Source organism: Pan troglodytes, chromosome 8 (assembly GCF_028858775.2).
Source record: "Pan troglodytes isolate AG18354 chromosome 8, NHGRI_mPanTro3-v2.0_pri, whole genome shotgun sequence".
Taxonomy (NCBI): domain Eukaryota; kingdom Metazoa; phylum Chordata; class Mammalia; order Primates; family Hominidae; genus Pan; species Pan troglodytes.
In genome coordinates this window covers 73,736,848-73,756,932 of record NC_072406.2, presented here as the reverse complement: position 1 = coordinate 73,756,932, position 20,085 = coordinate 73,736,848, and the positions used below count along the sequence as shown (strand labels likewise).

General features: G+C 38.7%; 1 protein-coding gene and 1 long non-coding RNA gene across 9 annotated transcripts in view; one reads left to right on the top strand and one right to left on the bottom strand.

Moving 5' to 3' along the window:
- Positions 1 to 20,085, bottom strand: part of LOC107966699 (uncharacterized) — a 46,672-nt gene that overhangs the window by 18,641 nt on the left and 7,946 nt on the right. For all 6 annotated transcript variants that reach the window (XR_010146899.1, XR_010146900.1, XR_010146901.1 and 3 more), the window contains exons 2-3: positions 13,680 to 13,774; positions 203 to 313 (exon numbers count right to left, since the gene is read on the bottom strand). This is a non-coding gene — a long non-coding RNA (uncharacterized LOC107966699). The remainder of the gene's footprint in view (positions 1 to 202; positions 314 to 13,679; positions 13,775 to 20,085) is intronic.
- Positions 2,176 to 20,085, top strand: part of TMEM26 (transmembrane protein 26) — a 71,321-nt gene continuing 53,411 nt past the window's right edge. The window contains exons 1-2 of one of the 3 annotated variants that reach the window (XM_063781826.1): positions 2,176 to 2,878; positions 12,684 to 12,818. The gene's annotated coding sequence lies outside the window, so the exon portion shown is untranslated. Of the gene's footprint in view, positions 2,879 to 12,598; positions 12,920 to 20,085 lie in introns of those variants that run through there. The other 2 variants (XM_063781825.1, XM_063781827.1) reach the window with 2 other exon arrangements.

Here is a 20,085-nt window from a genome sequence, read left to right as displayed (position 1 = left end):
CTTGTATATTGTAGGATCTGTTTCTAAGATATCTATTCTCATCTATTCATTTGTCTCTTCATTATTGTACTAGTGACATGCTGATTAAATTAATAGAATGTTAAAAAAGTCATCCTCATTAATCTTCTTTTTCAAATGTAAAAAGAATCCTGATGCTTTAAATTATGTCTAAAATGGTTTTGTTAAGTTAAAAAGTACCCACTGAGATTTTAATTTGCAATTCATCTTAGGTTGGTTCCTCCTCAGGGAAACAGATGCTGAGATGGAGATTTGCATGCAGGAAGTTTATTTGGGAATCTCATGGGAATAACACCTGTAAGAGAAGAGAGAATGCAAAGGGAGAAGTTAAACTGTGATGGAGTTGCAACAGAGGCTTCAGCTGATTCCATAGGGAGCTCTGAGGCTAGAATTGTTCTTCTGAATTGACTGGAATTAAACAAAAGAGCTACAGCAACCAGTTAATGGACAAGCTACCGCCAAGAAAAAGGTGTAGCGGGCAAGGCCAAGGGCAGTTTCTGGAGAAAGACTCAGCTACAAGCTGTCAGTAACCAATACTCTCAGTCTCTGGGAATGAATGCCTTGATCTTGAATAGGAATATGGGCAGTGCACCACAGCATCCATGTCACAATTTTTACAATCTTGCTTACTTTTCCAGGAAAATGATTAGCTTTCCCTTTTATTCAGTATTTTATATTTTAAATAACTTCCTTAGACTAAAAATACAAAAGAAAACCATCAGAAAAATTCAGTAACTTTTCTGTGCAATGAGTAATAGATAAACAGAAGCTCAGTAGATGGGAATCATGCATTCAAATCAATAAGACACTGTAGCAGAAACAAATAACAATCTTTTACTTGATATTAGTGGAAAGTATAATGTGGTTCTTAGAAAGATACATAATCTATTCCTTTGTTTCCCTTTGGTTTTTCCAATCCCTTTCATCCTCCTTGAGCTATGAGTAAACTTTAAGAGCTTCCTCTCATTCTTCTTCCTCCTTAAACTCTGCATCTTTTGACAAAGCTGACCATCAAACCCAACATTTGTATGTCCAGATGTCTCCTGAGCATCTCTTTCATCTTGATAGACTCATTATTTTCCCCCCTCAAACCTGTTTCTCCCATATGTTCTCTTCAGGGCCATCTCCAGCTCTTTCTCATAGTCTACTTTTAGTTTATGGTCAGGACCTGCCACGCCTACCTATGAGATGGGTTTGAAACTCCTTCTCATTTTATTCTTGATGCTATAAGCAAAAATAACATCGATATTATTTCTCATATGGGGCAATAATGTAAACTCCTAACTGATTTCCATGTCTCTAATTGTTTCCATCTGTAACCAATTATGTCATTGACAATACCATCATCAACACCAAAGTTCAAATATTTTGATGACTACTGCTCACAGAAAAAAAAATCTAAGTGTGCTCACATGGAATTCAAAGCTCTGCATATTCTGGACCTCACCTAGCATCTTGGTCTGTAGCCCAGATTTACCATACTGCTTGCCCTCTCATGCCTCTTGTTTATATTGTTTCCATGTGTCTCTTTTCTTTGTTATAAATGTAATTTTCCCTTTGTCCCTCCCCAAAGACATTCTATTCATTTTCAAGATGAAGCTCAAATGCTACCTCAGTGAAGAGTTCTTAGATTCCCATAGTAGAAATCAATTGTGCATCCTCTTATTTCCAAATGTGCTTTGTTTATGCCACTCTTGCAGCATGTATCCCGTGTATGAATATACTTGCATGTATGACTCCCTGAATACACTTGAGTTTTGGAAGGCAGGAGCTGTTTATTTTATTCATCTTTGTATTCTTCACAGAGTCTGGCCTAGCCTAATTCTTTATTGTGCAAACTATATGGTTGTGGAATATAATTCTGATGTCTAAGGCAAGGGTGTAATTGTTTCATTCATTCTATACTCACTGAAATGCATCTAGAGCTGTGCTGTCCAATATGGTAGCCACTAGCCACATGTGGCCATTTAAATTTAAATTAATTAAAATGAAAGGAAAGATTCAGTTCCTCAATCATACTAGCCACATTTCATGTGTTCTAGCAACCACAAGGGGCTCATGGCTACCTCCCATGATGACCACTGCAGATATGGAACATTTCCATTGTCACAGAAAGTTCTACTGAACAGTGCTGCTCTATCGGATTTGCATTAGAATGCTTTCAGCTGCAAGTAATAGAATTCTCAACTCATATTGAGTTGGGCTCCTCAAAAGCAGACCCTGAGACAAGGTTTTGGGCTTATGTAATTTATTTAGGAGGTGACCCCAAGGTCAAGTAGAGCACATTTTTAGGAAAAATAAAAGTAAGAAAAGGAAGCTAAAAGAGCCAGTAAATGGCATATTAATATGAAGTTTCTACCGTAGGCAACTGGGACTCCTTTGGAATCCTCTGAGAAAACTCACTTCAGAAATGAGTGAGTTTCTGAACTCACTCCCAGGTGTGGGAAGGCTGAACCCTCCAACTCCACCAAATCTCCTTCTTTATTGATTGGGGATAAGGGGGAAGTGGCTTAAACTCCTCCTCCACTTCGGCATTGCAACTTCAGGAAGAGAAGAAGAGGTGCAGGTGCTTGAGGTGGAAAACTGTCAGAGTGCTAGAAACTATTGCAGCAGCAGATCATTTCAGGATGGCAAAGAGGATGTGCTGGTGCATCAGCAGACTCTTCTACACATCTAAATGGGGATAAAACAATAACTAAAATCTATTGTCTCACATAAAAATGTCTGGAAAAAGGAAAAGTTAATATTTTGTTAATTCAGAGGCTTAATGATGAAGGGGCTCTGGATTGGTAGTTCTGCATTAATCTTATTTCCTCCTAACATCATTTCAAGTTGTCTGCAGCCCTTCCAAACATTACAAGTAAGTATTCCAGTGGCAGGAATGAGTGAATCCAGGTTTGGGGTCTTATAAAGAGTAAGAACATTTCTACAAACCCTGCCAGAAGACTTCCTTTTGTATCTCAGAGGTCAAGACTCCATCTTGTGGCCATGACAGTGGCAGAGTAATAGACTTGTTGTGATTGCTTTCAACTAATCAACGTTCACCTCTTGGGTCCAGGGACAGGGCTGCCTTTCTTAAGCATAATACTCCCCAGTATCTGAAAACAATAGGCTTCTGTTGGCAAAGAGAAGAGATAAATAGGGTGGTGATGCATATGTCCTGGGTAAGCAAGAGTATGTCACAGGTGCAGGCAGCAGCTTTTAAGAAAAATATTAACAAACTCAAGAGAATCTAGAGAAAAAATGACGAGGATTTCCAAGACCTAGCAACTGCACTGTATTTTGAGTAAATAAAGGAACTAGGTACAATCAGAGCTCTGATGTCATTACACCAGTAAACTAATCAACCTTTGAACTTCTCTAATATACAGAGGTAAAAAGGGTATTAGGTGGCTATCATTAAATATTTTAAAAATAGCATTGGTTGGCAGATAAATTTAATTCTATGATGTACCAGAGGCTATAGCTGGGACCAGTGTGAGAGTTAGATTTTTTTTCATATATTGAACAGTGATTTATCCTTAACAATTAGAGGTGTTCATAAATAATATGATAAAATAGTAACATTTTCACCAATGGAAATTTAAGAAGAGCTGAATTCCATTAACGGTTTACATTCCAGTGGTGTTTCATGTTTCAAAGTATCATTTAATTGAACTATTATTAAACCCTTATAAGATATACTATGTAAATACTATTGTCTCTATTTTCCTTATGGAAAGAATGAGTTCAGCAAGTTTAATGATTTCTTAAGATCATGGAGCTAGTAAATGGCAAAGATGTGACATACACTCAAATTTTCTGACCCTCAAATACTGGTATTCCTAAGTCATTATAACTATCTGGGTATTTTAAATGTTTTAGGTAATTGAAAATAGCTTTGTAATAGACCTGAATTTGGCTATGCTTCTATTGCTTTATATCTTATTACAAGCAATCTTGTTCCCAGGAATGCCCATCATTAGCCACTTCAGCCTGCCTCTCCCTCCCTCCCTCCCTCCCTCCCTCCCTCCCTTCCTTTCTTCCTTCCTCCCTTCCTTCCTTCCTTCCTTCCTTGTTTCTTGAGACAGGATCTCACGTTGTCACCCAGACTGGAGTGCAATGGTGTCATCATAGCTCACTGCAGCCTCAAACTCTACGCTCAAGTGATCTTCCCACCTTAGCCTCCTGAGTGGCTGGGACTACAGGTGTGCGCCACCATGCCCAGCTAATTTTAAAATTTTGTAGAGATGGGGTCTTGCTATGATGCTGCTCAGGCTGGTCTCAAACTCCTGGGCTCAACAGACCCTCCCCTCTTGGCCTCCCAAAGTGCTAGGATTGTAGGTATGAGCCACTGTACCTGGCATAAATCCACATTTCTTATTGTCCCTGCTGCTGTATGTCTATATCCTGCAGATTCTCCTTGTATTTCCTTTAGTGGAAGATGTTTTATTTGGTATTAGTCATTATGTACATTTTTACCCCTTTCCAGTATATATTGCATGGTATCTGGTTTGTGAATAAATGAAAACATAGTACAGGAAATAGATCTTGTTTCTCTTCTCGGACATTTTGAATTTTTTTTTCTCTTTCTTGGTGTGTTCTGGCTTATTTTACGATTCATTGAAACATAGTAAATTCTCTCCTTCCTTTCATTTGTATTCAATATTAAGGATTACCATTGCTTCTGTTACACAGTGTTCTGTTTTTAACTTCCTCACAGGGTGGATGTTGGTGTCTTCTATACAGCCTGCACTCAGTGAAATTCTCTTCAAATAAATTAGGAGATTCTATTTTTGGATATGAAATATCTTTATCCAGTTCTGGATGCTGCTTTATGGCTCGAGTTTTTTTTAGATTAGTGCAACCATATTCTTTCTCTAGTTTTTGAGATGGAATTTTTAATATCCACCAGAGCTTCAGGCTTTACATGATTCGAAGCAGCTCATTATATTCAGATAACAAAAGGACTTTGCTTCTCAAATATGTTTGATGTAGACTTTTCTTTCAACTACTCGCATGGGTAACTTTTGAACTAGTGATTGTTGATACGGTACTGGTCACTTCAATATGTGTTGTGGCTACTCCAAAGAAAACCAAAGAATTTTTACCTCCAAAATTATGCAACATACATGCCAAAAAATACAGATTTTGTAAATACTTTCCAGTTACTGCCGTGGTGGTTGTTTGCTTCCTAGTCTTTACATTCATCTGCTATTTCCTTCTAATTGGTCTTTATTTCACAGTAAGAAAAATAATAATATAGAAAACAATATGGAACAATTATTGAGACTTTACTGTGTATGAGGCATCATTCTAAGCATTTTACATAAATTAACATAAGAACTTTGTCAACAAAGTACTATTGTTATCCCCATTTTACAGATTTGAAAACTGAGGCACAGAGAGGTTAAGTAAATTATTCAATCACACAGCTATAAAATAGTGAAGCCAAGATTGCCACCTAGGCACATCACTATACTTTAAAAAAAATAATATTAGTAATAACATTTTGTTATTAACATTTAACATTTTATTAACATTTATTATTGTTATTATTACAAAATGTTCTCCAAGTTGGAATCCAAGTTGGAAAGTGGGTAGTAAAGCACAAAGGAAACTTGCTTCTTAGAATGTATTAATGAATCTCTTCCTTCTCTTCAAACAATCTTCGAGTATTCAACTTGCATATTTAAGTACTGGTCAATGTTTAATATTTGACGTCTATATCCATATCTATCTAAGTATAAAAAAATTTTTTAAAAATGGACATTCTCACATAAACCCTCTGTATAGACTCTACAATCTTTGGGATTCGAAATTGTAGCTTATGAACTCGCCATTTTTTTGTTCTTAAATTTTCTGTCTTTTTTTAAAATTGATATGTAAGGGCTGACTTGACCTGTCTTTGAAGGAAGCCTAAACTAGGAAGTAAAGGCAAGTGAGAGGAATAAAACTAGACAGAATAGCTGTGATGGAAGGATTTCTAGTAGCTGTAAAAGCAATAAGACATGTGAATAAAGGAGATAAAAAGTTTAAGTCAGGGCCGGGCGCGGTGGCTCACGCTTGTAATCCCAGCACTTTGGGAGGCCGAGGCGGGTGGATCACGAGGTCAGGAGATCGAGACCACGGTGAAACCCCGTCTCTACTAAAAATACAAAAAAAATAGCCGGGCGTGGTGGCGGGTGCCTGTAGTCCCAGCTACTCGGAGAGGCTGAGGCAGGAGAATGGCGTGAACCCGGGAGGCGGAGCTTGCAGTGAGCCGAGACTGTGCCACTGCACTCCAGCCTGGGTGACAGAGCGAGACTCCGTCTCAAAAAAAAAAAAAAAAAAAAAAAAAAAAAAAAAAAAAAAAAAAAAAAAGTTTAAGTCAGAAACACTAAAAGATAAAAGGAGTTTAAATAGTTTAAACATTCTTATATGAGGAGAAAAAATAGGAATGTTTGGAAACAAATGTCAATCTATGAAATCAGAAATTAGGATTAATTTTTATAAATCAGAGAAAAAGAAAACTTAAAATGTCTACATACATATATATATATTTAGGAAAGAAAAATTGCAGTCATTACTATTTTATCATTTTTTCCTCAGAAAAATGATGGGAAAAAAGAAATAAAAAGTCAAAGAGATGAATAGGGAAAAAAGAAGCAACACAACAAAAAGAAAACAAGAAAATATTGATGGGGCAATATTTACGGAGAAATTCCTGTGATTTTTAATGACTAAAAGCCACAGATACATAAAATGTGAGAGGAAGGCAGAGCTGAGTCATTCCCACAGCTGGCTGTTGAAGAAAAGGCTGTAATGGTTCTTTATTATGACAATTGACCAGCCAGATAATTTATGATTCCATAAGTTACGGGTGCGGGAAATGGAGTGGAAACATACAAGGGACTCAGCAAACTGTAAAACTGCATTGGCTTTATCAGTGGACTCATGTTGAGTCCATCTAGTTGATGAACATCCTTATCAGCCAGCAAATATAAATGACTTATGGGAATAATATTTCAAGGCATAATGACACAGCTATATCTAGTATTCTTCTAAGATCTGGGTTATTAAATATTAAATATCAAAGCTGTAAATTATAGTAGCAGTTTTATATAACTAAATTAAATTCAAACAAAACCTAATTTCCTTAATCATTGGCTGTAATCCTCCAGGAACATATGCTATTAACTCAACTACAAATGGCACAGAAATTGTATGACTTCAGTTAACTTATTTGATATGAAATTCTAATCCAGGGCAGACTTCTCTGTAAATCTCCTACAGGGATTTTAATACCTCGACAATCATATTGGCTTTTTACAGAGTAACTAATCTTTTCATACTCTGATTTCTTGCTCCTTTATTCGGTTTCTTTTTTTCTCTCTCTTTTTTCTCTCAAAGCATATTCTAGATCAATTTTTAAAACAAACTTCCTATGGAATTTTAAAATTTTTGTCCGGAGTTATCACCACAGTTATTATAACCTGGGATTTTGTACGGAGAACTAATTAAACTTAGCTGGAAGTATTTATAGCTCCAATTTACTATTTATGGCCATGTATGTTAGGGCAAACCCAAAACAGTAAAAAATTGATCAGTCTAATCTGGCTCCTTGTCCCCGTGGCCAAATGTCTATCACAGAGTTTGTTCAGTGATGAAGTGCATTGTGGCTATTGTAATTGTGAATAAATGGCTGAAGTGAATTAATTTTGTTCTCCTCTTGGCTAACTGTTAACCATTTTTTGAAAAGTTCATTATGGTCATAGAGTAAGTAATTTATCATTTAGAATCTAAAACTGCTTGAAAGTAAATTTTGAAAGGGAGGGAAGTATCAAGTCATATGATAGGGATATACACAACTGTAAGAAAATGAGAGTCCCCAAAAAAATGGATGCCTGGGAGGTTTGGGCCTCTGTTATTAACCAAGGTAAACAGTGGTGTGAGGCATGGGAGAATTAGTCTTGCTAGACTCTTAAAGGAAGGAGGGTAACTATTTCAGGTTTTAGTACTGAATGTCAGGCTTCCTGAATGTGAGGATGAAGTAGCCCAGGTCTTCCTTGAATCTAATAAGATTCCCATCTTACCATTCAACAAGGTAGCCTGGTCTGCAGATGAGACAGTTGCTTTCCTGGAGAGCAAAAGGTCATAACTATTTCCTTCTGCACCTATATGGTAAAAAGCCTTTTTATTTTTTGAGACGGTCTTGGTCTGTCACCCAGGCTGGAGTGCAGTGGCGTGATCACAGCTCACTGCAGCCTCTAACTTCCGGGCTCAGGCGGTCTTTCCACCTCAGCTTCCCTTGTAGCTGGGACTGGAGGTGCACACCTCCACTCCCAGTTTATTTGCTAAAGACTCTTACACTTTCTGTATCCCAGACTTTCCCAGCCTTAGAGTCTCTCCCAACTCATTTCTGCTTGCCTATGTAATATCTTCACTTGGATGTCTAATAGGCAGATCAACATGAACTTGGCTTTTGTCACAATCAGGGTCTCAGCATGGGACAACTGGCGTACTCAAAAGTTTTAATAGAAAGTTTAATGACAGCCAGGAGTGGTTGCTCATGCCTGTAATTCCAGCACTTTTAGAGGCCGAGGCAAGCAGATCACTTGAAGTCAGGAGTTTGAGACCAGCCTAGCCAACATGGCAAAAACCGGTCTCTACTAAAAATACAAAAATTAGCCAGGCATGGTGGTGCGTGCCTGTAATCTCAGGTACTGGGGAGGCTGCAGCAGGAGAATTGCTTGAACCTGGAAGATGGAGGTTGCAGAGAGCCGAGATCATGCCACTGTACTCCAGCCTGGGCAATGAAAAAAAAAAGAAAGTTTAATGAAGTACAGTTTGCCAAGGTGTGGGCAGAACTATAGAAGCCAATACAAGGTGTTAAGGCATCCAGGGATTAGCAACATTGGAAAGCTGTTATCTTCTTTAATCCTGTAGGGACAAGCAAAAGGAACCCAGAGAAAGCCTGAAGCCATAGAACAAGGTCCATCCAATTGAAGTAGTAATCCCAGAATGCAGTGACTGGCAGAACTGGAGTGAGACAGGGAGGGTCTAAAGGAATAAATTCTCCTACTTGTTTCTTATTCAGCCTCTTGCTGGTACCTCATATTGCCTTATGCCATTTGAAATCAGACAACAAGAGCACACCCTGGCCATAAAGCAGAGCAGAGAAGTGTGGGAAATAGACGGGTGTGTGCTTGTGCGTGCACATTGTTTGTGGAAGTGGGGGGTTGGCACAACTTCTACTATTACCAATCCCCATTCTCCAAATAAACACACACATCTCATTCTTTCTTCACCCTTCTCCATCTCAGCAGAAGGCACCAGTATACACTCAACTGTTCGTGCGAAAAAAAATTATCAAGGACCATTTTTATTCTTTTCTTTTTTTTCTTTCATTTTCCACATTCAAACCATTACCAAGCCCTGTTGGTTCTCTCCATCTGGGCTGCCACACCCTTATGCAAACCACCATTATTTCTCCCTTGGGCCATATTAGGAATACCCTAACTCCTCTTCTTTTTTTTGTCCCTACCCCTCTCCAACCTACCTCCCTATCTTTGTTACGAGAGACTTTGTAACCTGATGGTGACAAGGAGCATTTACAGTCCAAACAGCTGTCGATAAAGCAATATCCCACTTCATAATTTTATTTCACATGCCTCTCCTGGGAACAGGCCACTGTAATAACTCTTCGTTCACAATTCTAAGCCCTGCAGATCCATCTGTGAACAAAACAAAGTCTCTCCTCTGGTGGAGTTTACATTCTTGTAGGAGGAGACAGACGATAAACAAATAAGCATAAAGTGTGCCACGTATTGAAAATTATATTATGAAGAAAAATAAATCAGGGTAAGCAGAGAGTGACTGAAGTGCCATTTTAGTCAGGGACGTCCTCGCTAATTAGGTGTTTGAGCAGAGCCTTGAAGGAAGTCACAGGGAGTTATGAGCCAAGAGTTCCAAGCAGAGGAAGAGGAAGTGCTAAGGCCTTGATCCAGGATCATGTTTGGATTTTATCAGGAAGTGTGAGAAGACTTCTGGCCATGCAGAATGAGCAAGACAGAAAGTGAGAGGAGGCCAGGTCAGAGAGGAGGTGAGGGGCTGGATCATGATCAAGTGGAGGCTTTCAGGCCATGAAAGGGATTTGGATTTAAACGAGTGTGATTGTGAACCAATAGAGGGCGTGAAGGATCAGTGGCAGGAGCTGTGTCACAATTTTAAATCATCACTCTAGTTGCTGTATGGATAATTGAGGTATAACTGAAGGCTGAAGTACGGATAAGCTCATAAGTAGAGAGGCCAGTTAGGAGGCTGTGGTTATAGACTAGGTGAGGCCTGAATTAGAGGTATAACAGTGGGATAATGAGAATGCTTAGAATTGAAGATATATTTTGAAAGTAGAATTTGCTAATGGCATGGATGGGGGGGCTATAAGAAAAAACAAGTTTAGTCAGCTCTGAAATACAGTCTAACTATTAGCAGTTTCACAAATCATCTCTGTCATTTGAGTCATTTGCTATTGTTTATTCAAGAGAAGCACTTTTTTTGGTCAAGACTTTATAATATTTAGTATCTACTTAATAATCTTAAATATTTTAATGTATCTTTTCTCTTGGACTCATTGTAAATGAAAGAATTATACTTGGATGAAGAGAATAAAATTTAGATTATACTTTAATGAAGAGACTAAAATTCAGTAAGTTGTAGAGCTTCAAAAGTTGCCTGCTACTCAACTCTTGTGTCTTAGTCAGAGCCCTGAATGATAAATCACATTGACCGCAAAGCCCAGGACTCCTCAGGACCCTTGTTTTTTTAGTTAATCTTGTTTTGTTGAAGAACAACTTCTCTTCCACCCTGCTTTCTTTTCTAAACTCAAAGCCTCCTCCAGAGTGGAGAGTTTTTCCGCATCCCAATTATGCAAAATGTTGATATTGGGTAGAGGAAACACATAGAATTAAAATAGTTTTATTAGGGGCTTGGGAACTGTGAGTGGCCAGAAATTTCTGGAATTTTGCAATGCATTGATGGTGCCAGCAGCCCAGAGAAAGACTGGCTCTGATTGGTTACTATGGGATCTATGTTGTTCAGGTACATAGTAGAAACTCAGTAAATGTGTGTTATTGAGTTAAGAAATGGAATACATTGGGAGGGAACTGAAGAAGATATCATTTGGAAAAATGTAATCTGTATAATCATTAGGGGAAAAATTCATTCCCTTGTGTGGTATGGATATCATGAAGTTGAGACGACTTAGGACTTAAAGGGTCATTGCTACAAAGAGTGGGGAAGGATTCCATATTTTGCTGTCTGTAGCTAGGACACAAAAATAGCCATTCGCTCTAGGTTTACACAGGAAGTTTGATATATTTTGATAATGTTGATATCAGGTAAGCTGAATTTTTAAGAGTTAAATTTTATATTTTCTATAGGGAAATATAAATGTAAAAATGCTCAATCAATTACAAAAGGAGAAGTGAAATTAAACTATACTGAGATAGCATTTCTCATCATTAGGTTGGCAAAATGCCAATGTCAGTGCACACTCTGTGGATGACACTAGTGATGGGGTGGGAAACAGCCATTCTTATATATTGCTGGTAGAAATACAAAATAAATAGTACGACCTATAGGAAAAGGAATTTGGCAATATTTAGAAAAATCACATACTCATTTACACTATTGGCAATCTTACTTTAAAAAAATTATCCCAATGATTCACTGGAAAAAGCAAGAAAAGATATGTGGACAAGGCAATTCACTGTAAGGCAGTGCTTTGTAACAGCAAACTACTAAGAACAACTCAAATGCCCACCAAAAGGGGCCTAGCTGAATAAATTATGGTACATCCACACAATGGTGTACTCTTCTGCAGCTATTAAAAAAACAATGAATCTATTAGGCTGGTGCAAATAATGGCAAAAACCATAATTACTTTTGCACCAACCTAATATTTATACCCTTCTTTCTTAGATAACTAGAAAAGTAACATACATACTTCAGGTTTTTTTTCATTCAATAATAAGACATTCTGAAAATGACTTTAGAATGGCCTGTGTATGTGTGGAGAGAGAGATTCCTCATTCATGTGTATTTACATATTCATGTGTATATGTATGTATAAGTCAACTTTGTTCTATATTTCAAGTAAAAATAAGAATCGAGGTTTTAGGGTATCAGTTAATATAGACTTCTGGGCTGGTTGACCTTTGAATTCTTCCTTCTTCTAGGTGCTGTCCATTATTGCCTGTGAGCATCTCCAAGGGCTCAGTCCTCAGCCCTCTGGTCCTTCTCCTTAAATTCTATTCCCAAAATTCAACTATTCCTGTGGGTTCTGACCTCATGGCACAAGAAATAACTCAGTAGGACAACATATGAATAGGAGTGCAGAATTTAAAAACATTTAATTAAAAAATTAATTTTCTTGATTAAAAAGGAACAAAGCACACAAGATACAGGGGGCAAATGGTCCATCAAGCTGTCAGTAGAGGACCTAAATTACATTTGTGGCACGTAGCCTTGGTTTGCTCTGTAACCATGAAAAAGCCTTGATCAATGGTGCTTTAAGAAAAAGTAACCTGAAGGTTTGCAGGCCCCTCCAGCTCACGGCTCCTGTATAAACTCACCCAGAGTCTTTTTTCAAAGTCTATGAGGGCGGATGTTTGTCCCTATATAACTAACTCTCTGTCTTGTTTTAGGGTCACTGACCATCCTATGGACGACCGTCTCCATCAGTGCCCCTGACTGTGGATTCCGGGGTGATCACCTCAGAAAATGTTCTGACCACAGATCCAGAGAGACCATCTCCAGAAGTGCCCTGACCACAGACCCAGGTGATCACCTCTGTAAATGTCCTGACCACAGATCCAAGGTGACCACCTCCGGAAGTATTCTGACTGCGGACTCCGGAAGTGCCCTGACCGTGGATTCTGGGGTAATCATCTCTGGAAGTGCTCAACTCAGTTTTAAAGCTTCTTGAATCTGTCTTAAAAAGTAACACTGGGCTGGGCGCGGTGGCTCACACCTGTAATCCCAGCACTTTGGAAGGCTGAGGCGGCGGATCGCCTGAGGTCAGGGATTTGCGACCAGCCTGGCCAACATGATGAAACCCCGTCTCTACTAAAAACACAAAAATTAGCCAGACGTGGTGACACGTGGCTGTCATCCCAGCTACTCTATTCGGGAGGCTGAGGCTGTAGAATCACTTGAACCTGGGAGGTGAAGGTTGCAGTGAGCCGAGATTGCGCCACTGCGCTCCAGGCTGGGAGACAGAGTGAGACTCCGTCTCAAAAAAAAAAAAAAAAAAAAAAGTAACACTGTTCGGTAACTCCCTCCCTGCTGTTTCCATTCACCATTCCTCACTCCTTACGACTTTGGGAATCTGCTGTTGTTATTGTTGTTAGAAGGGTACCAACTTGATAGAATTTAGTAATATGGTAGAAGTCATGTTGATATATATTTTTTAACGGCTCTGTGGGAAACAAAGGCAGCATTGGTATGGTTCTTGGATTTGGGGCTTGTAAAAAAAATTCGATTTTTTTTTCCTGCATTGCAGGCTTTGAAAAGACGAAGCAGTGAGAACAGCAGTCAATTTCATGCTCAATACAAAATATTACGAGCTGAAAAGTTCTGTACCAGAGACTTCAAAGAAAATATAAAAAATATATATAAAATTTTAAAGGCATAAAGCTTACCTGTTCCATTAGGTAATTTGTAGACTTCAACTAGCTTCTGCCATTTCTGTGAAGTCTCCACAGTTTTCTGAAGAAGGTTACTCTTCAAATCACAACTATTGTTCAATAAAAAGAAAAGAAAAGATATTGTCATGATATTTGTGCAATATTTCTGCATTATCAACTTTTGATTCAGAAAAGGGGAAAAAACCCGTAGCTTCCCCAAGGAAAGCCTGTAACAATCTATTACATGAATCTAACATTGCACCTTTTGAAAAGTTTAGAAATTGTTTTACAGAAAAATTGTATTGCTTTTATTTATAGCTTCATAGGTCATCTCCAAACTCTGTGAATGCAGAGCAGTGAAAAATGGAAACACCTTAGTGTTGCTACAGACGACCCTTTGTTTGACTTTTCTTTTGGACTTACAGCATAAAGGTGTTATATTAACACACATGAAAATATTATATAACACTTGAAAATATTTCAAGAGGTCTCTTCAACTAGGTAAAAACAAAAAACAGTGTTACTGAAAGAATGAAAACCACCTTGTTACAAACATAGGGGCCTTGCAGCAAATTAGGGTTCTGAAAGTTGGTTGTGTAGTATAAATTAAAACACACACATACACACACGCACACACCAGACACTGTCTTTGTAACTCTCGTTTAGCTCTTCATTGGTTGCAAATCCACTGGACCTAAACCAAGTCTTCTATAACCCAACTGGTAGCTTGATGTTGAGATGGTAGTATAACCAGGCCATGGTATCTGCTACTCCTGCTTACAGCCAAAGGTGACAAATGAAAAAGGGAACACTTTTGCTAGTCAGGGAGCAGTATCTTCTTCCAGGTTAAGGCTACATGTGTAGCTGTGCTTTCTACTAGAATCTCCAAATGAGCTTTTAAAAGTCAATTTCTTTATTATAACAACCTTAAACGTTCAGATGAATCAATACCCAATCCCTATCTCACAACCTAGGTCCCTCACTAGAATACTACCTAAAGGGAAGGACAGCATATGCCTTTACCCCTATTGTATCTCCGAGATTCAGCATATGGTAGACACTCAGTGAAAATTTGTTGATTATGTATTCTCTGTTCCAGACATCTCCCTGCTATTGATAGGTTCGTCATGCAGCTTTTAAAAGAGCATGATGAAATCTTCCCCTAAGACATAAAGGAATTTATAATCCAGCCCTCAAAATACCCAAGAACATATGTCTTCTGATTTCTTTTTAAAAAGAGCCCCATTTAAGGCCTCTGTCCAGCCTGGAAATTAAACAGAAAGGTTTAGAACATGCACACAATAATTGGACTGATATATTTTAAATAAATTTCCTCTTCTGTGATAGTGAGAAATAACCCAGCTAGGGCTTTAGTCATTGTATTACACAACTCAGGCTGCCATAACAAGGTACCACAGACTGGGTGGCTTAAAAAATAGACATTTATTTTCTCACAGTTCTGGAGGCTGGAAGCCCCAAGATCAAGAGCCAGCAGGGTAGGTTTCTGGTAAGGCCTCTTGTCCTTGCTTGCAGAGGGCTGCCTTCTTGCTGTGGACCTGCATGGCCTTTCCTCTATGTGAGCAAGGAGAGAGAGACCTCTAGTGTCTCTTCCTCTTTCTATGAAAACAGTCTGATTGGATTAGGGCTTCACCCTTATGACCTCATTTCAAACTAATTACCCTACTAAAAGCCCTGTCTCCAAATACAGTCAAGTTGTGGGATAAGGCTTCAATATACCGATGGCGGAGGGAAGACACAATTTACTTCATAACATTCTTCCCACATACTTACTTAAGTTATGAGACATTAAGGAGAAGAGTCCATCATGCAAGGAGTTTGCATCCTCTTCTGGGGAAAGGGTTAGTGCAGTTATGCTTGTATGCAGGATAGCTGTATAATGTGGTGGAAGTATGATCTTGTTATTACCCTTATTTGGACATTATATGTGTTTTACAGAGACATGTACAGTGCCAAGTTGACAAGGGTGGGCTTATGATGGTTAATTTTGTGTCAACTTGATTGGACCATGAGATTCCCAGATATTTGGTTAAACCGGGTATTTCTGCGAGGGTGTTTTCGCATGAGATTAATATTTGGATTGGTAGACTGAATAAAAGACAGCCCTCCATAATGTGGGTAGGTTTTACCAAACCAGTTAAAGACCTATGTAGAACAAAAGGGTGACCTTCCTCCAAGTAAGAGATTTATCTTGCCTGACAGCCTTTGAACTGAAATATCAACTTTTTTTGTGTGTGTGTGTGTGTGTGTGTTCTTTTTTCCTCTGCCTGATGGCCTTTGAACTCTGAGACAGTGGCTCTTTCTGGTACTACAGCAGCCTTACAGCCTTCAGTTTCAAGCTGGGATATAGGCTCTGCAGGTTTGTAGAACCCTATTAATTCTGTTTCTCTGGAGAACTCTGATTAATGCAAACATGCATTTCAAAAGCCAGTTATCTCCCACGTGTTGTCACTTAGTCATGTGTATTGTAAATGTATCCTGGTTAGTCATGTTTATATTTTATTGTTGCAAAATGTGGGAATCAGAAAATCTCAGCCATAGTTCCCACAGTTTTCTGACTCTTAATTTGTGTCAGAAATTTGAGTGATTACAAAATATCCAAGTGACTATGAAATATTTCCTAAATTCTGTAACATACTGGCTGCATGACCTCGGGTGAATCACTTATTTGCTCCAAAATTCAGTTCCTCATTTGTAAAATGGGGATAAAAATATATCCTGTTTCTATTTCATGGAGTCATTTTAGCATTTCATGACATGGCACGTGTAAAAGTTCCTGTAAAGATAGAAAGCACCATCATGTGATTGAGTTTTGTACTAATACTGTATAATATACACATGCATTTGCTGCTATGTAGGTTTATCTTGAATGGAAAATTCCTAAACCTTAGGAAACATCTTTTGATGACACACTCCTTTGGTTAAATCAGAGATGGCAACTCAGTAGCACACATGCTGCTAGTCTTCCTTCCCACTTCCCTGACAGGCATCTGAAATCCAATCCACCAAGGAGATGCTTCTTTCCCACTGAGCATGTTAAGGGTTTAGACTGGGATTGGAAGCTCACGCCTATGATCCCAGCAGTTTGGGAGGCTGAGCTGGGAAGATCGCTTGAGGCCAGAAGTTTGAGGCCGCAGTGAGTCAAGATTGTGCTACTGCACTCCAGCCTGGGCGACAGAGACCCTGTTTCTTTTTAAAAATCTTCTAATGCCTAGTATTATATTAGCATTTTAGTATTCCTGGCAACCACTACCAATGGACCTGAGTAGGTCCACAAATTGATGCCTCATTGATTTGTTACTAATCAACTAACCAATTTGTTACTAAGTTAGCAATTCTGTGGGTAGCCTGTTCTGTCAAAGGAATGTCTGGATTAATTGTGTGGATGGTGTGGAGAACTATGTTTAATCTCAATTGTTGCAGTTAGCAATAAGAATTATAACTCTTCTGCATCAACTTTGCAAAACATTTCCAGTGTGTCCCTCAGCATTTGAAGCCTTTATGGTCAGAAATACAGACATTTCTGCTCCTCTTGTAAATTTTCTTACAAATTCTGCAGTTTGTGGGAATTGCCACTGCAAAAAAGAGTGACTTGAAAGGGAACAAGAAATCAGACAGACTATGCGCCAAGAGAAGAAAATGGGCCAGATTATCTACCTTCCTCACCATCCCTTGCTTGTCTTCCTCCCACCAGTATGGGCATAATTACTCCTTCTGGGGATGGTTTTTTTCAATTCCTGCTCAAATTACATAGAAGAAACCAGAGTTCTCTGATTAAGTAAGCAGAAGGATTTATATTTCCCTTTGTCACTGAGTCATAAAAAGAAACAAAACAAAACACATTCAGCTCAATCGAAATCTAACCAATCGCATAGCTTTATTAAACATAGCATCAACAGAAAGAAAATATGTAGTCTTTGCCCAGAAAGGATGGATGCCAAGAACAGAGTAATTTTTTGGCTTTGTCTTTGATATCTGTAAATTTTATTCTTTGTGCAAGTCACTACGTTCCTGAATAGCTGTTGATATTAAACATTGGGGGAAACTTACAAATGGACAGTGAAATCCATTAGGGATTACCAGATGTTAACTAGTCAGACTCCACAAGGGCCCTACTCACATCTGTTTTTGACCTCCAGGGTGCATAAAATACTTTCTTTTCTCTTCTATTATTCTATCTCCTTATTTTTCTGGCCAAGTGTATATTGGATGCAAAACTTGTTCAGACCAAAACTTGGCATGTGAACTCTTGATTTGGCTGCAGTTAGGTTACCACCAATTTGCAAAATAAAGTATGAATAATAATCCACGCTGTAAGAGTGCAAAGTAAAATAAATCTTTACTTTACCATCTTATCTGGGAATGTAAATCAATCTGGCATGTAAGTCAACCTTAATTTCTGTGTAAAAGTTCCAGATGTAGTTATGATTCTATTTTATAAATATAACCAACATGTTCGCTATCATGAGAACTAAAGACTCCATAGATCTCAAGAATGACCCTTTCCTTATAAACATAATCCAAGCCTAGGGGCATGGAATTCAAGTGGGTTTGCTTGATAACTTTGCCTCTATACAGTCTCTTAGCAGCTCTTTGCTCCTGTCCCTTACTCACTTCAACTTCTTTCCCCCTCCTTATTTTCTGCCAGGTATGTGCCTCCTCCTTACTTGCAGGAATTAGATTAGCTATTTGGGGAGCAATAGCTCCAAATAGCTATTTGGCCAAAAAGGGAATTGTCTTTTGTGTCTGCAGTGGTGATTGGGGATGTTAACCTCCATCATTTTTGTCTTTCAATGTAGGCATAAATATTAGACATCTGAGTATTTCAAACTTGATACATTATGAAAGACTGTAGTCACACTCGACCCTCACTGATGCTCTGTCTACCTGGCACCAGGATGTCATTAGCCATCTGTCCACTGTGTGCAGGCCTTGCACAGACTTGCAAGACTATCTAGAGCCTTTAGCCACAGTGAAAGCTGGGGGAAGAAAACCATTGGCTCTCATTTATTAGGTACTCACTCGCTATGGTACAGGCACATTACCTTCTTTGGTGCCACAGTAGCGTGTTAGGTAGTGCTCTTACAAAGGAGAAAAGGGAAGCATAAAAGGTTTAGGTTCTTTCCTGTAGGGACATAGTGCTGACAGCCTGATGCTAAGGCCTGTGCCCTCACCTTGTGCTGCTACTCTCCCTGCCATATTAGAGAGGAGCTTTTTCAACCATTCCTCCCATTTTGCAATTTTTGGTCACCAAACAAAATGCATTGCCATGGTATCTCCTTTCTTTGGCATGTTTTTTTTTAAATGTTTTTATTTCAATAGCTTTGGGGGTACAAGTAGTTTTTGGTTACTTGGATAGATTGTATCCTGTTGAAATCTGAGATTTTAGTGCAGCTGTCACCTGAGTAGAGTACATTATACCCAATATGTAGTTTCTTTATCCCTTGACTCCCCTCCACTCCCCTCTTTGAGTCTCCATAGACCATTATATCACCCTGTATGCCTTTGCATACCCACAGCTTAGCTCTCACTTATAAGTGAGAACATACAGTATTTGATTTTCCATTTCTGAGTTATTTCACTTAGAATAGTGGCCTCCAGCTCCATCCAAGTTGCTGCAAAAGATATCACTTTGTTCTTTTTATGGCTAAGTAGTATTCCATGGTGTATACATACCACATTTACTTTATCCATTCATTGGTCAGTGGGCACTTAGATTGGTTCCATATCTTTGCAGTTGTGAATTGTTCCTTGTCATGCTTTTATCTCTTACTGCTTTGCAATTCTGCACTTCAACATCTGTACCTCCACCATCCCAGGATGTATTCTCTTGGCACCCAGTTGAGCTCCTACCATTTTGTAGGTGTCATCCCCTTTTGAAGTTGATGCCATCTTCTTTAATAGCCTATGACTCTCTTAACCTTCCAGTCATCTCCTTTTATTCACTCAGATGCTTGGCACATGAATTAGGATCCTTTTCTACCAAATTTACTTTTAAGAGATTTTACCTTCCCTGGTCATTCCAGAGACATCCAATTTCTTGCTGCCTCTATTTTATTCTAGTCAGTTGACTTCCTCCATTTTCTTTTTTGTTCTACTCCTCCTAGACTTTACAGCTGATCTCAGAAAAGTTGATATCAACATCCTTGGTTCCTTTAGATCTTCATACTCTGTTGACCTTGCCCAAGAAAACTGAATCCTAGATGAATGCCACAGTCCACTTTCTCTATACGTGGACAACTGAAAGTTGCTAGAGGAAATTGCATATCCCTATATGATGCTATTAATACAAGCTTAGAATTATTCATTAGCCTTTTATTTACCTTTTCTTAGATTCTACTCTTTATCTTCAAAGACAAGCTCAAGTCCTCACCACTCTCCTCCAATTCCCCAACCAATGCCC